Below are 19,444 nucleotides of genomic sequence, written 5' to 3' on the forward strand. Positions count from 1 at the left end.
GTATGAAATGATGGCTATCAATATACTTTGAATTTCATAAAATCTTTCCATAACTAAATCTTTATCCTACAATATAAGCTTTAATCTCTGTAATATGCTGGTACTTATAATAATATCTTCCCATATTTACATTAATATTGTTTAATCTGGATAAAGTATATAAAATATAAATTAAAATGTATAATTCACACACTTAAAAAATAGCCTTGGTTGCCCTGTGACACCTGTCAAAATATTTTAGGATATTTACATTTCAAATAGTTCAGAATTAAAAGCCCTACCGTGTGTGCTACTGCTACTTACCAGGGAGAGTAGCAGGCATTACATTGTGTGTTCAGTTATTTTTATAAGCTTACTCCACGTGTGCATGCATACATGCACACATACACACATACTTTAAGTACAAATTGAAATGGTTCTAGCTAACTGTCTGAAATTCTCCCATACACTAGGATTTCAGTTAGTAGTATATCTTAGAAAGCAAGAAACCTGAAACAGAATAATCAAGGCATTAGTAATTCTTGCAATTCTATGCAAAACAAGGCACTTACCTTCCATTGCTAGGGATGTCTGAAATCACACTGGAAAGCAAGCAACGGGAAAGGGGCTTTATTGCCGGGTGAATCATCCCCACGTAGATGCTCTGAACAACCCCTGTATGCATACTGACATCATCAGGAGAGACTTGGAGGCAGAGGATACTATGGTAACCGAGCAATGTGCTGGGAGACAGAAGCCTTTAATTGCTTTAACAACTTCCTGGGGCTCAAGCTACCAGAGTTGGATTTGCTAAGTAGGAAATGAAGGTTGTCACAGAGGCAGCAAGTGTGACACAGAGCAAGAGAACTCAATGAATTCTGAAATTATTAATTTCAGTGTGACTTTTTAATGACAAATATCATTACATTCGTCTCACATCTGAGGCTGTGACAAAGGCACAGGTTAATAAATAAAGCTCCCAGGTAGCAACAGTCTAAGTATTCATAGATGGCTTTCTCAGTTAAGAAGCATTAATATTATCGCATCACAAATACCCCTTTCCTTGAGGGTGAATATTTGATTCCCTTTGAAAGGAAACCCCACTTCAGTGCCTCTGCCTTCCGAAGTCAGTGTACTGATAACAATGAAAACTGATTCTATTTACTACTCCAGGAGGTGGCAGCTGCCCGTTCCATTTATCTCGGAGCTCCAGTAAATACTTGCCAATACATCACTTATCCAGAAAACACCTCCAGTGAAATGGCTAATTATGACACCCAGATAAAACCGGGATAAGATCCACAGACTTGCTGTCACAGTTTTCTTGATAAAAGTCTCTTCTGTCATGGGCAGAATTGCTTCTACTTCTGAAGCCCCCCTAAAGTACACATAATTTAAATCATTCCTTTGGATTCTTTTGTCCTTCCCTGCATCTGTCACCCACATTCAGAAGAATACAAACCTCTTGAAAATACCAGGTTTAAATTAATTACTTAAATTAGCTATGCTTCAACATCAAACTGAGTCTACAATGATATACTACGCTTATTTGATCAGATGCAACACATTAATAAGTATATAATCCATCACCTGTATTAAGAAAACTATTGTTTTCTTCTCCACGAATGCCAGATTGACATGTTTTTAAACAATATCATGGTCTAATTTTTATTGTAAATACTGTAATTGTAAAGGTAAGCAAGTAACTTGGCAGATCTTCCTTAAGATATTCGTAACACAATAAAAAATGAAGGCTGTCATTCTGTACTACATACTTAGATCTCAGTTATTTCAAAGAAACTATTATTATCTCTATTTCAATTTAGATGAAGCTAAGCCTGTTTTTTAATATTTCCCCTGTGAGTAAATAGTGTACAAGTGTCTAACAAATACTGCTTCAAAAACAGTAAAATGGAATACAACAGAACACATTTACAATTTGGAAAAAACATAAAGAATTTTAACCTAGTTGACAAGTTGGACCTTTCACTCCTATAAAGAAGAAGAATTCTGAGAGGAAAACAGTAAAATCAGCCCTCACAAAAAATAATGTAATTCAATCTTACGTATGGGGAAAAAACTAAATGGAATTACTCCTATACTTTCATTTGTTCATCCTGCTATCCTGAGTTTCAGAAAAAAAAATTCACCAACTTTACCTTGATATGTGTGAATACACACACACACACACACACACACACACACACACACACAGGTACTTTCTGTGCATGGTAAGATATATATGGTATGAATTCCTTTAAAATAAATACACTTGTTTATCTGAATATGCACTAAAAAATATCTAGAATATTCACTCAGCTGCTAGAAGTGGTTCTTCTGGTGATTTTAACTGCAGACTAGGTTTGAAGGAGAGTCTTCCAATTTTTTAAATCATGAATATGAATTACTATTGTAATTCAAGAAATGGAAATTAATCTAAATATATTCTGAACTTGTAATCAGGTTACCTACTCTCAGGAAGGACCAATGACAGGTGGTGGACCAGGTCCTACCATTTTAAGGTGGTTTCAAACAACTCTTAAGAGGACATGATCCATCTGTCTAAACAGAGAGTTAGGATTGGGAAAGTAAATAAAGGTTTTCTAGCAATACACACAAAAGGGAGCAGGTGCAATGATTTTCCAGAGATGAGACAGTCATGAAGGAATGGTCCAACAATAAAGCTAGTTTGTTAATTTTTTTTAAGTATACTTTTAAAAAGAACACACCCCAAAATAAGACCAAACCAAGAGAGAGAGATGATACTACAAAAGACTGGAGGAAAAATGGAAGACCATCAGCATAAACAGAAATTTCCCCAGCTTCCATTCTCTCATTCATTTTTATTCTCCTCTTAATCTACAAAAATGGTTCAAAGTGACATGTTCTAGTCCATATTCTATCTGCTCATGCTACACCATTAAATTTTTTGATCAGTGCAATTTCACTGTCTTTTTGGAGAATATCATAAACTTGTGTACTGCAATCATTGAACAAAAACTACTACCTCCTTTGTGTTGATTCTCAAGGATAACAACAGAGAGGCCTTATGCATTACACACCCACATTAGGCCACCCACAGCAGCACAAGGTCCAGAGGTTAGACACACAGAGCAAGGAGAAGGGAAGAAATTCACCCAGGAACACAATCAGCTTCACTGAACTATGGCATGCTCCTGGTAAATAACTGTACACATTTTATCTCTCCTGAACCTCAGAAAATTTACTTCTTTTTTATTGGTTCTTTTTAGTTATACATAGGATTCATTTTGACATAATTTTAAAAGCATGGAATATAACTTATTCTAATTCAGTCCCCAGAACTTCCCCTTCTCCTTCTCTCCTCCCTTCCCTGTTCCTTTCCCTCTACTCTACTGATCTTTCTGTTATTTGCGTATAGTTAGAAAATTCACTTATTTTTTTTCCAGAAGGTCCTGAGGCTCTGCAGACATCAAAACAAGACTATAATTTCTCAAACTGAAAGAAAACAAAAATTAGAAGGTGAAATACCCTTTCACAAAAAAATAAAAACAGTATATTTTCCAAAGAAATCACCTCATCAACCGCCAAGCTATGATAGATTACCTCTAACTCCCAGGCAACCACTTTAGCCTTTATGTTGAAGACTGGGGATAAAAAGGCCCTGAGCCTAACTTGTTCTTAAACTAAACTGAATTCATGTTGGCAAGTGCCAATTCAGAGGCAAATGGGGGTCAAAGTTTCACTTCTAAGGGAAGATTTGGCTGGAATTTCTAGATCTCTGACTAGTCAGCCAGTGGCCAGTCTGCTCCTTGCCCAAATCACCTTTCTAAGGACAACACAAAACACTCTTAATCCTAAACTATCTTTGCTTCACAATTCATATTGAATTTCCTTCTAGCCCAAAGGAGCAATATTCTTGGCTGCTCTGCTCTTGACAGAATGTTTTCCTAATTCTGGGTAAGCATATTATAAGGATTGAAAATAACAGTGGTATTTGAGACTATATTTTTAGCATTTGGGTTTCAATTTTTTAATTAAAACAAATTCATATTAATTTGCTGAAGTATCACAAAAATTTCAGTGACAAAAAGGTTGTTAATCTCCACCATATTTAGACCTAGTCAGTGTCCAAATTCCTCTGCTCTGTCTCCTCTTCGTTCTCTCCGTAATGTTGCCCCACCACCTTAGATCGTCTCTGTCAGGCACCTCATAATGTCTGTTCTCCTAACTGGTCTCCATGGCTTCAGAATGCCTCACCTTTTAAATTGTTCTATGCATCCACTGTGTCCTAGATAAGTCTTCATAAAACATTGCTTTATCCAGGTTACCACCAAAATTAAAAAATGCCAAAAGACTCCCTTTATGGGCAACCGTATCAACTGCAGATTTCACATTTTTAACATAAGCCTTGTCCTTGCCAGATTTACCACCCCCCATCCATCACTTTGAGCTACAATTAGAGAATCTAATGCACTAATATGTCCCTGGACTTTTCCTCCTGAAGACTTTTCTCTGTTTCCTGACCCTGGTACTCCACATCTACTTTTCCATTGACCCCATGTAACACCCACATTTCTCTTGTCTCTTGTCCCTGCCAATCCAAACCCTAGCAGTCCTCAAGACCCATCTCATCTCTTCCATTGAAAACTGCTTCCTCAGAATTTCCATTGATTTCTATCTCACTTCATTTCACTTAAAACATTCATGGGGCTATGGATATAATAAGTGGTAGAGTGTGTGTTTAGCATGTGTGAGGCTCTAGGTTCAATCCCTGGCATACACACAAAAAAAAGTTATATTGCTTATTTATTATCATTTTTCTTATTTTTCTACTTTCTTCAATTTGCTTAAAGGTAGAGAAAGTCTATGTTCACTTCTTATTCTCTATACAGCACCATGCCTTCCATTTGGCATTCACTGGAAGAACACTTATTCAATATTTTTCATTTCCCACATACTAAGATTAAATTCTTTTACTTAAAACTTGTGAATAATCCAGTGTGGTACGATGAGGGAGAAGTCAGAATTTCACTCCCAGAAATGAAAATAAAAATATAGGCTTGAAACGATGCCATGATTTTTCTTGTGCCCCAAAACTTCTAAGTACCTGATTCTCAACATGTTCTTTACCTGATGTCGCCTGCTTGTAATATCTGCCTCTTCTGCAACCAAACCGAACAGAGGACTTGACATATGGGTACTTTACTCAGTGTTTGCCCTAGATTGAAGTTACTCAAGGTTTTTTCCTCCTGGGGTCTTAATTTTGCTTTCATTTAAAGACCCAGAACTGCAACCCTTATACTACCTTTAAATTCACCCAAGAGTCAGTTAAGTTAAATAATTTCCAAAAACTAAAAACAGAATAGAAAGACTTCAATATTTTGAATCTCAGAGTCAAAGTAATTATAGATGATGGCTTACTTTAATACCAAAAACTTATTTCAACATTCATGATTCTAATTTTGATTATAAGTCCCAGAGGAAGTAGTACTGGATTAAATTCTAATATACTTTTTCTAAAGAAGCAAGTTTAAGATAAATTCTCATTTGAGTCTCTCAATTAGTGGAATTTAAAATACCTTTTCCCTAGGACACAAATAAGAAACTTTGAGGGAAATGTAGAGCATTTATGTGGATATAGGCAGAGACACTATTTTCTGTGAAATAAAAAGAAGCCTAAAGGGTTAAGGATGATGCCTGCAGCCTAAGAAGACCCACAGGGCTCAAAGGGTCTGACAGCAGGATGTGGGTTGTGCAGTTTCTGAATGAAGCCCTTTTGTGTAAGGGTCTTGCAAAAGGAGTTCAGGCAAGACTGTGTACATTTGGATTTAAATTAATCAGCCAGTCAGTTTCACAATGCTGAGATTCCTTCTGCTTAACTGATTACGGCAGGTTTACTGGCAGTTCCCAATTGATGTCAATAGTTTCTAAAAGGTCAAATGCAGCAACATACACCAAATGTCCCTCTTGGAGTTAAAAAGTACCAATAAACTATCCCCTCTGTAATCTGCTAGGCTATGCAGTGGATTATCCTATTTTAATCAACTGCCCTTGGTTTTGTCTTTTTCTTGTTGTGTTGTTGTTCTTTTTCAAAACAGCTCCACGTAATTTGTATATATCAATAGTATAAACTACAAGAAAGCATGTTTTATTCTATATCTGGTTAAAACAGTATAAATGTCTCAGCTTCAGCACCATTTGGAGGAAAGAGTAGAGGGGTGGAACATTCCAGTCAATAGGGGCCAAATACAAAACAAGCAAGTCAAAATCAAAGCCATATCTGTGTTATTAACACAAACTCCCCCAAAGAAAGCTATAGTTATAACCACTGTCATGTAAACAATGAGCAGAAAAACAGTAAGTATATGAAAAGGTAGAACCCAGGCCAGGTGGAAAATTTTATCTGGGTTCAAAACTAGATTCTAGCCCCCTAGGGGGATTTTTTAAAATCCAGTGTTTCACTGTTTTGCTCAAGCAGTAAGGGATTGAATGCATTCTTGTAAAATATTAATCATGCATATCCTGGGCACTGAGTCTAAAAGGAAAATAAGATAAGCTAGGGATACCAGAGTATAAAGTGATCAGGACCAGTCCGGCAAGGCTGTAGAAACAGTAACTGCCAGCCAGGGACTCAAAGGAAGTTCCACCAACTCAACACAGCCCCTCCTTCCCATTAACATCCCTGACCTTCTGAGAAGGGAGGCATTGGTGCCTAGCTTTTCAGAGAGGAGTCTAAATCCCAGCTCTCCCACCTACTGATCTCTGTGATCCTAGGCAAGCTACTTAACCTCCCTGGGCCTCACTTTTGTTACTACAAAATTAAGAACAATCATACCTCCAAAGGTTGCTGAGAACATGTCTGTGATTCAAGCACTTGTTCAGTTACTGGCATGGTGTTGAACAAGCCACGCAAGCCCACTGCTCTAAGAAAGCCTGCATTTCAGTGCAGAAGATAAAACAACAAGCAATTAAAAAAATAAATAACAATTTTATGTAAGTTGAAAAGCACTCAGAAGAACCATACCACAGGAGATAAGATAAGCACTGACTAGGGGAATGATGATTGACATACAGTTGTCAGAGAAAAACCTCAGTATCAGGAGAAAAGACATTTGAATAAGAAGAAACAAGAAGCATAAAAGGACAGAGCCTTCCAGGCATAGAAATTAGCAAGAACAATGGTTCCAAGACACAAATGAGCTTAGAATGCTCAAGGAATGTGAAGAAACCCAGCATGGTTGCAGTATTTTGAGTGGTGAACACAGGAAATGTAGAAACACATTAGACAAAAGAAGGAACTAAGTAAAACAGGAATGCATGAATGGAGCTTTAGGTTAAGGCTAAGACTGGAAAGATCGATTTGGGAGCCATCACCTTAATACAAATCTCTGTAAAGCACCCAGCACACTGCCTAAAATATAGATAAGCAACCTTTCTCTTCCTACCTTTTCAAGTAACTGAGTTAATATTTGCATTAGGGAGGCTGTCAGCAAATGAAAAAATGATGGGTAGGGTTGGAGTCTCTCAAGGAGAGCAAATGAGTCTCATGTTCAGTGCCAACATCTGTGAAACTGTAGGGACTTCTTGGCATTTTGTGTTAAGAAGGATTCTGTGCTCCATTATATGCAAAATACACAAACAGTAAAGATTTCCAAGGCTTTAGAACTTGCAGTTTTGTTTGTGTTTAATAATAGTTAATAAATCTAAAACTCAGAGAGAACAATTTATATGCCTAAAGAGACCAGCCTTAGAAATCTGAGTGTATCTAACCCTGGAGGTCATGTTCCCACCCACTGTGATATGAACATGGAAATGTGCAAAAATAAGCTTCTTCTTTGTATTCCCCTAAATATATCTCAAGCTCTTTCCAACAGAGTCTAGTATAACTGGCTTAGGTGTGGAGTGTCTTAAAGAATCATTACTCTAGTTCTGGCACATTCTGTGGTTTCTAAATTCATATATTACATTCTGAAGCAAACATACAGGCACAATTTTTTTCTGCATTGACGTTAGTGAAAAACATCCTATTTGTTAAAATGCCAAATCCTGTTTGATTTAGTGATTAAGTAATCTTATAAGCAAGCTGACTTAATTTTAGTAATTGTCAGAATTCCAAGTAATTTTAGCAATAGTTGCATCACCAACCCTATTCCTCAGTTGACAGCTTCTTATCTAGCTGTATTTAAACACACACACACACACACACACACACACACAGACACACACACATTCTCACACTATTACTGCCATTGTTATTGCTACTTCATCTACACAACAGTGATTTCATACTTTAACTAATGAATAGGAATCCTCAGGAATTTGGTCCTAAAGAATAGGAATTTTAACTTTAAGGATTTAGGACAGTGAGGATCCAGCCTCAAAATTACACAGTAAACACAACTGGACAAGAAAGCTAAAATATATTTAATCCTGAATTACCTTTTTCACCACCCATCCACCCACCACGCTTTCCTTCCTCCCTATTTTCTGAGAGAGGGCTTCATAACAAGAAAAATGTATGACTTATACTACATTGATTTGATTCCAGCGAACTAACCAGAAATGGAATTTTTATTAGCAAGAGCCATAGGCAGGAGCAGTAATAATACACTATACCTATCAGAGTAGTTAGTTTTATTCATGAACTCATGCTGAGTTAAGAAAAAAAAAGAGGAAAAAAAGCAAACTTCAAAGCATTATTGAAAGATGATTAACACTCTAGCCACAAATGAGAATCACAAGCTACTTTGATGTGAGAATTTTTAGTGCCTAAATTTAAAGAAAGGACATCTACTATATGAGTTTAACCATTAAAGAAAATCCAATAATAAAATTCCTTTGCATGCTGAAAACCAGTAATTACCTAAGGGAATAAATAAAATTAGAACTCTGTCTCAGAAATTATGCCTTAAATGCAAAGCCCACAGATAATATTCCTCCCTTATACAGTTCAATGGCAAAATGCCAGCTCTAATGTACCCAGAACATTACTCTTCACATTGTCATTTTCCATCTCTCTCTCTCTCTCTCTCTCTCTCTCTCTCTCTCTCTCTCACACACACACACACACACACACACACACACTGCAAGGTACTTTGGGCACTAAGCAAGCTGCATGCACAACTACATTGCAAAATTCCACCTAAGTTCAAGTCCAAGTGATGTTATTCAATGTGATACATGGTTGCAAAAACAGTTGGATAAAAACTTGTACCAGGGCTGGGGTTGTGGCTCAGTGGTAGAGGGTTTTCCTCATATGTGTGAGGCACTGGGTTTAATTCTTAGCACCACATATAAACAAAAGAATAAAATAAAAAGGTTCATCAACAACTAAAAAAATTTTTAAAAAATTTGTACCAGTACTTAATTTGAAACTAACATTAATAATGATCTGAAATCACTAATCTAGGAACCATGAACCATTGCTGTCATTTATAGAGTATATATCAAGATCTACTTTTGCACAACAATAAAGAATTATTCCTTAGCATGTGTAATTTTCAAACTCTGTGTGGAAATAGACCATGGAATATGCTGTATGAATTTCAACAGAAATAATAGATAATAGAACTCACTAGAGAAAAAAGTGGTTGGATTAAGATGTGTCGTTTTTCATAAGAACAGTTAAAAAATATGGGAAAGATGGAAGGCTGGCATCACATGCTTTAAATGGTTTTAATATACAAATACATTAAATCTGATACTATTTATTAAAATATTTAGTTAGAAATCCTAATTAAATATACTTAAAACCTGAGTGCTGGAAAATTAACAATGTTCTCTTCCACATTTTATTAAATTGACACCAATGTATCAACAACTACTTGGAAAAATATGTAAGGCAATCTAAAAAAATTACTGTGCTTTCATTATGCAAAATGAAATGCATCTTTTAAAAAAATATTGAGCCTGACATTCAGTTCTGTATGCTGCTACAGCAGGTCAAAAGCCATTAGCCACCTGCTGAAAATACATGCTAGGAAATAAAATGCCCTTCAAAATTATTTTGCATACAGTATTTTCAAAGTAAAATGGGTGAGTTATATTCTAAATGTTTAAAACTGTGATGTCTCAAAAGAAATATATTCACAATGCCAGAAAATAATTTTAAAATAATATCTGATAATAGTCATAGAATTTAGAATGTTCACATCATAGGGATTATGAAAGAAATAAAAGTTATAGAGGACATAAAATAACCAACCAACTCAACACTATGTGGCTACTGTTTTCTTCTTTTCCAGTTAGAGACTCAGTATGCTTCATAGGATTCTTAGGATATTCTCTCTATGCCAATAATTTTCTGGAGACTGACCCAACAGTCCTTTTGCATCTTGAAGACATTTTACAAGTGTATTTGCACATAAAAAAGCAAATAATCATCCCTTGTGGGGCTGAACATTTAAAATAATTCAAAACATTCATGTTATTTAACATTTCAAAACTTGGCAAAGAAGTATTTTATTAATAGATCCTATTAGCAATTATTTAATAACTGGTTGCTCAGCACTTTGGACAACCAGGTACCAAACTAAGTGTTTTACACACTTTAATGCATTTAATCCTAATAACAATATTATGGATTAGGGAATATTGTCATTTTATAAATAAGGAAACTGAGACAAGGGGGTTAAGTAATCAGCACAAATAACAAGTGGGTAGGTTTTAAGGATAGAATAAATTTACAGTTTCTCTCATGGAAAATGAGGGAATGTGGGGTCCTTAATGTGACTGGCAACCTGAGGAAAGAAAACATAGGAGGCAAGCAATGTCAAATGAAATGATGGCATAGTAACAAATGCTTTCTCTTTCATGATTTTCTCTAATCTTACTTGGCTCAATAGTGCTTAATAAACAAAAATAAAAAGATAACAGATGTAACCAGGTTTGCAAAAGCAAAGGTTACTCCTACCTGACTCAAAACATTAGGAAGCTCATTTTTTTTTTTTTTGCCTCACTTAAAAATATGGATTTTGCTGTGTGGAAATATAAATACCCAACCTCTGTGCCCAAACTCTGGATAGCAACTGGTAAGTAAATAAACAAATATTTGGGTACCATGTTAGATTCCTTGGTTGCCAAAGCACTAATAGGTCTATAGGAGTCCTAGACTATGAACCTGGTCTCCCCATGGATCCAAGGCAACTCTTGAAGATTGAATTCAAAAATGGTCAAAAGAATGCACAGTTAGCCCTAGAGGGTTTGGCTTGCAGGTGTTGTCTTCATTGAACCAAATCAATCTAAATGAGTTTATAAGAAATATCAAATTTACTCCTGATTTAAATGCTCAGGGTCCTTCCAAGGAATGGAACCCAAGCTATCATCAGATCATGGAACTTTTTATTGATATCATTGAATTTGATCCTTTAACAAAAGACCACATTCCTCTTTTAAACACAATATTGTAGACCTCTAAATCTACAAGTATATGTACAAGTAAAAATTAAACTAAATAGCTCTTGATTAATAATCTATGAACTACAATGCATCTGTCAAAAATATTTCAGAAAAAAAATTCACTAAATCCTCTAATAAAAAGGTTGGGAAAGATTCTCTTTTCCACACTCAAAGGAAAGGAAATTGAATTCCCTGCTTTCACTGGAGACAGTTGCTATTTGTTTTGTGGAGAAAGGCCAAATTATGCATATTCTTGTGACTTTCAGTCAAGAATCAAGGTCAATCAACAGATTTTCTCTCATACCAACACCACAGCAGCAGCATAAATACAGATGTTCTTCATCCCTTTCACTGTGAGTTTTTAACTTTAGTTTTCTCTCTCAGAGCAGCTAAGATTTCTACATTTGTCAAAAGGGTAGCCGTTAAGAAAATCATTTAGCTAATAAACAAGGAAATTAGCTAGGAAGCCTGATACAAAACAGATAGTAACGACACTCACAGCAATCTGTGCACACAAATTAAGGCAGTAAGAGTTGCTCTGATAAGCACTTTTAAACTGTTAGTGATACTCAAAAATAAGCACTACCAGCATAGGGGTTAGACAGCAGTTTAAAACTTCTTATTTTAAGTCGGTTTCCACAGAAATCTCAAGAATAATTTTTGAGTTTCATCTAAGGAAGATTACAGCAAAAAGAAGAAACTGAAAAAGTACCAGAGTGGGATACCCTATTTTCCCTTCCAAACACTCCTATATTGTTTTATTTGTCACTGTCTGGAGCAACCTGCTAACACTTCTTCCATTTTGAGAAAAGTCTGAGAATCTAAGTAAACAACACAATGGAAATGAAACTTCTCACTCTCATGAAAGATACCAGATTTTGAAGTTCAGAGTTTTCAACTGAAAAAATTAACAACAGAATTTCACAGTCACGTTTTATATGTTCTCTCTCTCGCTCTCTCTCTCTCTCTCCACACACACACACACACACACACACATATATACATGTATATATTCATAGTCACATATTTTATATTTTATAAATGTAAATATATATAAACATATATATTTGAATTGATAATCCTCATACACAATACTTTTTGGTAGATGAATCAGCATAATTGTAAATATCACTACATTTCCTATTTAATCAAAATGTCTTCTGTTTTCTATAAAACTTCAATCTTTCTTAGAAGTCTACCCTGAAAATAATGTAGATTAGGAAGAATCAGCTAATTCAATAGTAATAATAATATTTTCTCTCTGAGTAGGAAAAGAAAAATGTCTTTGACGCAACCACATCTTTCAAAATGCTTGGAATTCTTTGTTCAACCCCGGGTTTAATAATGCCTGCATTCAGTTGGTTAAAAATATATCAGTAAGAACCTACTTCTGGCAATTCATTCTAGGAAAACAGCTTTCCACTTGCCCAGATCATCCCTCCACACCAGGCTGTGGAACATCCTCCCTTCTTCTCTCCCATTCCCTTGGGACCTGGTCATACTGGTCAGAGCTGCATGATGCTGACCCCCAGTATGAGGGGAAATGGGAGATACTCTCTACTAGCAATACATATTTAAATGATCATTTAAATTAATTTCATAGAACAGAAAGTTTCAAGAGGTAACTGGTCAAAGATAAATAAGCCATTTCAAGTACATTATAAATTCAAAAGCATTAAATAAATAATGCATTTTTAAATCCCCCAATAAAGAGCTCAGTAGTTATATAAATATGATCAACCCTTTTTAAAAGGGAAAGAATGTGCATATAATCTGTCAAACACAAAGTTTCAATATGTGAGAAATATGTGAATATATAACTTTCAGTATGTTTCACATATTTCTGAATTTTAGTGCTTTATTCTAACTGTAAAAAAGTAATATGCTCTAACTCTAATTCCTTGCAAAATTGCTAAATTAGTTTTGTTTATAAATTGAGGATAAAAGTTTTGATATCATTGTTCAATGCACTTTATATATTCAAAATTATTTTTAAATCTTTTACTAGTTTGGTTTTTTAAATGTAAAAGAAGATTTCTATATCATTACTGTCTACACTCTGAAATACAAGCAGTATTAGGATACTCAATATATACTTAATTATATATGTATTCAGTAACTTAAAATACTGCACTTAACCAACAATTATTTTAAATATTTTCCAAGAGTGTAAACATTCTAAAAATTTCCACTCACAAGTACTTTTTGAAATAGGGTCTCATTAAGTTGCGTAGGGTCTCACTACGGTGCTGAGGCTAGATTAAATTTGGGATCTTCCTGCCTCAATCTCTCAAATCACTACAATTACAGACCTGAGCCACCATATCAGGATATTCTAGACCTCTTAAATGCAAATAAACTTAGGTATTCTACAAAAGATTCACATATTCGGTGAAGGCAAGTTAACATTTAATTTTTTTTTAACCAGTGGAACATAACCACTAAGTCACATCCCCAGCTCCTTTTAATTTTTATTTTGAGGCATGACCTCACTAAATTATTTAAGGCCTCCATAAATTGCTGAGGCTGGTCTTGAACTTGCAATCCTCCTGCCTCAGCCTCCCAAACCACTGGGGATTAGTGCACTACTCTTCCCATCTTAAAATGTATTCTTAATTGAGAAAAAATAATCGTGTATATTTGTAAGGTACATGTAGTGTTCTGATCTATTATAAATTATGGGAAAATTCAATTCAGTTAATTAACAAATCCATGATCTCATCAATTTGTCTTTGTTGTTGTTGTTGTTGTTAAAAATCCTAAAAGAAAAAAAGAAAAGGTAAGACTAAGACATTATATTCGTGTAGAAAGAGTCCTTTTCCTATTAAGACCAAGCCTCCTAATCAACAGGGAAATTTTTTAGAGAATTTTAAAAAAGTATTTACCCAATGTTACCTGGTTAACAATAAACTGCTAATAACAATTAACAATTAACAGATAAGCCACTTCAGGACCTGACACTTTCATGTCTTTTTTTTTTTTTTTTCCCTAAGATGGCCTCAAGAAGCACATACCCTGCTCATAATCAAATATGTGAAACCATCATGAGTCTCAAAAACTGTGAAGCTCCTGGATGTGGTGGTAAAAAACTGTAATCCCAGGGACTTGGGAGACTGAGGCAGTTCAAAGACAGCCTCTGTAATTTAGTGAGGCCCTAAGCAACTTAGCAAGACCCTGTCTCAAAACAAAAAATAAAAAAGGGGTGAGGATGGGGCTAAGTTGGTTAAGCAACCCTGGGTTCATTCAGTCTCCAGTACTAAACAAAACAAAACAAAACAGCAAAAACAAAACTGTGAAACTACATTCTGATTGATGAGAACAATAAACCAATCATAATTTTTTGTTACAAATTCTTCACCTGACAAAATTATGGTTTGTGGGATTCCTTTAAATAGGGAGTAGTCCCATCTAGTATATTGAGAATAGACTTGAAATTCCAAATTTCCCACTAGCTTTCCACATTAGTTCACAGTCCCTACTCCTCCTCTTCACACTGCCAATCAATGGGAGATGGGTGACCATGCATTATATGTTCTTCAAAGTTAAGAGACTACACACCAAGTACTCCAGGCAACCAAAGAGACCTTGCCAGGAAAATTTGGGTAAGGACAAAAAGAAATAACCTTGTGCAATTGTTAAGCGCTTTTTATACAAATATATTCACTTCCTGGAACTTGGTAAATATTTGTTTTAAGAGTAATTTCCACAGTCTTTTTACATGACTTTAATCACTATTGGATTGGAGAGCAATTGTAACAATAAAGATTTCATTTACTTTCAATATTTTTGTTGATATTATGATTTTTGGCATTTAATTCCTATCTGCTCCAACATATGCACAAACCCACATATGCACATACAATACTGTTTCTTATGTCTGAAATAAATTTCTTAAATTTCATGAATACCAATTAAAAAATTTTTTGGCTGTAGATGGACACAATATCTTTATTTTATTTATTTATTTTCTATGGTGCTGAGGATCAAACCCAGTGACTTACACATGCTTGGCAAGCACTCTACCACTGAGCCACAATCCCAGCCCCCACATAACCAAGTTTAAATAAAATCAACACCAAAACAATAAATGACTCTAATCTACAATTTGTTATTATCTTTCTTAATATCATGGATACAACGTCTCTTAATGTTTGCATATTGCCCAGAAAAAAATGACAGTTGGTATTGTATTTCAACAATACTTGGAGTAATGGAACATTTCCAAATTGAAATGTTCACCATAGCTGTACTTTCCTTCAAGACACTCCCAGCATGTTTTAGATAAAACCCTAGAGACAATCTATCTGAAGTTACTTGGTTATCTACTATCAGACTGAATGCTTTACAACTAATTGGCTGACAGGATATGTTTTTCTCACCAGAAGTTGAAAGAAGGGAATTTATCTTCCATTCAGAAACAAATGCCAAGTAAAGTTGTTAACTAGAGTTTTTGTTTTTAAAAATTTATTTTGGATCAAGGAGCTCGATATTAAATCAGAGACACGGCGTCTGATAGAAGAAAAAGTCGGCTATGATCTACATACTGTGGGGTCAGGCCCCAAATTCCTCAATAGGACACCCATAGCGCAAGAGTTAACAACCAGAATCAACAAATGGGACTTACTCAAACTAAGAAGTTTTCTCTCAACAAAAGAAACAATAAGAGAGATAAACAGGGAGCCTACATCCTGGGAACAAATCTTTACCCCACACACTTCAGATAGAGCCCTAATATCCAGAGTATACAAAGAACTCAAAAAATTAGATAATAAGATAACAAATAACCCAATCAACAAATGGGCCAAGGACCTGAACAGACACTTCTCAGAGGAGGACATACAATCAATCAACAAGTACATGAAAAAATGCTCAACATCGCTAGCAGTCAGAGAAATGCAAATCAAAACCACCCTAAGATACCACCTCACTCCAGTAAGATTGGCAGCCATTAAGAAATCCAACAACAACAAGTGCTGGCGAGGATGCGGGGAAATGGGTACACTTGTTCATTGTTGGTGGGACTGCAAAATGGTGCAGCCAATTTGGAAAGCAGTATGGAGATTTCTTGGAAAGTTGGGAATGGAACCACCATTTGACCCAGCTATTCCCCTCCTCGGTCTATTCCCTAAAGACCTAACAAGAGCATGCTACAGGGACACTGCTATATCGATGTTCATAGCAGCACAACTCACGATAGCAAGATTGTGGAACCAACCTAGAAGCCCTTCAATAGATGAATGGATTAAAAAAATGTGGCATTTATACACAATGGAGTATTACTCTGCAATAAGAAATGACAAAATCATAGAATTTGGAGGGAAATGGATGGCATTAGAGCAGATTATACTAAGTGAAGCTAGCCAATCCTTAAAAAACAAATGTCAAATGTCTTCTTTGATATAAGGGGAGTAACCAAGGACAGGGTAGAGACAAAGAGCTGGAGAAGAAGAATAACATTAAACAGGGATGATAGGCGGGAGGGAAAGTGAGAGTTAAGGGAAATTGCATGGAACTGGAAGGTGAGCCTCAGGGTTATACACAGTTACATATAAGCGGAAAGGAGGAGTAGGAGAAAAATTATATAAGTGGAAGAAATGATTTATAGTAGAGGGGATGGAGAGAGAGTAGGGGAGGGGCGGGGAGGGGAGGGGTGAGGGGACAGTGGAGAATGGGATAGACAGCAGAATTCATCAGTCACTAGAAAGGCAATTTGTAAATCAATGGAAATGTAACTGATGTGACACAGCAATCTGTATACGGGGTAAAAATGGGAGTTCATAACCCACTTGAATCAATCTGTGAAATATGGTATAATAAGAACTATGTAATGTTTTGAACAACCAACAATAAAATAATTAAAAAAATTTATTTTGTTTCTTTTTTCTTGGTACCAAGAAAATATTTTAAACTGAAAAATCCACTAGAGAAAAAGTAATTGTAAGAGAAACATACTACTGGGTTACCTTTTACATGTAAACAAAAAGTACAAGTATAAAAGAGAAACACATCAACACATTAACAAGAACATGTAAAAATGCATATGGCCAACAGTTATATAAAAAGTGCTCAAGTCACCAATTTAAATTAAAATAATGATTATTATTTTATACTTCTCAAATTGAGAGTTTAAGAGAAATGAAACAAGTGTTCTCCCATAGAGTACTGCAGAAGTATAAACCCACATGATTTTTTGAAGGACAAGCTAGCATATATGTATCAAACACTGTGAAAAATGTTCAAACCCTCTAACTTAATTTAACTTCTAGAAATTTATTTTCAGGAAATAGAGATAAGCAAAATGTAATCTAAAATATTTTCATTATAGTGACTTTTATAATAATAAAAAAAATCTAAAATCCCAATAGAGGATTAAGTGCAGACAAAACAAAATGCAGTGCAGCTACTTAGAAGGCAGCTGTAAAAGAACATTTAGTGATATGAGAAAATGAACTTTATCTAATGCTCACTGAAAAATGCAGGCTATAAAATACAATAAACATGATCTTAGTTTTACATCTCCCAGCTTTATATCTATCTCTGTATGTGTTCACGTATACATGGACAGAACAATACAATGTATAAACAAATGTTTAGCACTGGGTGGTAAAATTATGGATAACTGAAAAACCATTGTTCTATTTGTGGTTTTTATTTTTATATTGGCTGATTTTCCACAATGAACAAGTATAATTCAAGAAAACAATGAAGGAAAATATAATTACTCAGAAAAATGAAACCTAACTTTTTATTCAGGTGCAGTTTCTCATATCTAGAGGTAACACTACTAATAACAATGAAAATTATATTCCTGAAAGAAGCCAAAATGGACCCAATGCCTTCAGAAATGCAGCCATACAAAGCAGTGATGTCGAACCTAGTACCACACTATTAAGATAGCTTCTCTCCCTCTACTCAGATCTATTCTCAGGAGAACAGTCAAATCACCCTCATAACCACCAGAGACTTAGAGAAAGCCTCCATCGTAATAAAGTAAGTAACAACATGGCCAGGAGTCCCAGTGTAATCTCTCTAAATTCTTTGTACATCCATAAAATGGAGGATAATAGCACTCTTGATCCTCCGACACAGTTTTGGAATCAAACTAGCTGTTCATTTCCCAGGTATTACTCTTCTTTTATCAACAACAATTTATGGTGTATTTTACAATAGCTAATACACATTAGCTTTTATAATCTAATGTATTGCATGTTACCTTTTTTATGTTCTTGTTGTTGTGTGTTTATTGATTTGACTGTTTCTGAACTACTCACTAAGGATGTGAGTAGAATTGAAGAGTTACAGTTAAGCTGATGGCTTTGCATAGGAAGCTCTGCCTATAACTTCTGGAAGAAGTATCAATCAACAACTATTTATTGACCATTCCCCAGTTCATATACAAGATAAGGAAGCTGTATTTTTAACAAACTTAATCTAACTATATAATATGAATAATTAGCTGACCCTTAAATTTGTCTTGTTAATTTCTTCTCTAAATCACTGGAAGCATTTATTACTTTATAAATTTCATTTTTGTAAATTTTGCTTTTTATATTCTGGTGAGGCATACTTATCCTAAAATTTATCATTTTAACCATGTTTAGCTATACATTCAGTGTCATTAAGTTGTGGACCCATTACCACTGTCCATCTTCAGAATGGCTCATCTACCCAAACCAAAACGGTACCCATTAAAAAATAACTCCCCATTCCCTTGGCCCTCCAGCCCTTGCCAGCTAGAATTTTATTTTCTATCTATGAGTCTAACTATGCTAACTACCTCATGTAAGGGAAATCATACTATGGTCTTTCTTTTGAGCCTGGCTTATTTAAATTAGCATAATATCTTCAACGTTCATCCACGTTGTAGCAGATGTCAAAATTTCATTCCTTTTTAATGTTTAATAGTATTGCATTCTATGTATATACCTCATTTTGTTTATGCACCATCTGTTGATGGACACAGGTTGTTTGCACCTTTTGGCAATTGTGAAGACTGCTGCAATAAATACACTGGCTTATACATATCAATTTGAGTCCCTGTTTTCAATTCTGGGGGCATAAACCCAGATATGGAATTACTTGTGGA

General features: G+C 35.1%; 1 protein-coding gene across 9 annotated transcripts in view; it reads right to left on the reverse strand.

The window, feature by feature from the left end:
- Window positions 1–19,444, reverse strand: part of PAM (peptidylglycine alpha-amidating monooxygenase) — a 295,529-nt gene that overhangs the window by 246,740 nt on the left and 29,345 nt on the right. For 7 of the 9 annotated variants that reach the window (XM_081293034.1, XM_081293033.1, XM_081293028.1 and 4 more), the window contains exon 2: window positions 10,648–10,700. The exons of the other annotated variants lie outside the window; for them this stretch is intronic. The gene's annotated coding sequence lies outside the window, so the exon portion shown is untranslated. The remainder of the gene's footprint in view (window positions 1–10,647; window positions 10,701–19,444) is intronic. 9 annotated transcript variants of the gene reach the window in all.

The sequence above is a fragment of the Spermophilus citellus genome (genome assembly GCF_964194105.1).
Source record: "Spermophilus citellus genome assembly, chromosome: 1".
NCBI classification, from domain to species: Eukaryota; Metazoa; Chordata; class Mammalia; order Rodentia; family Sciuridae; genus Spermophilus; species Spermophilus citellus.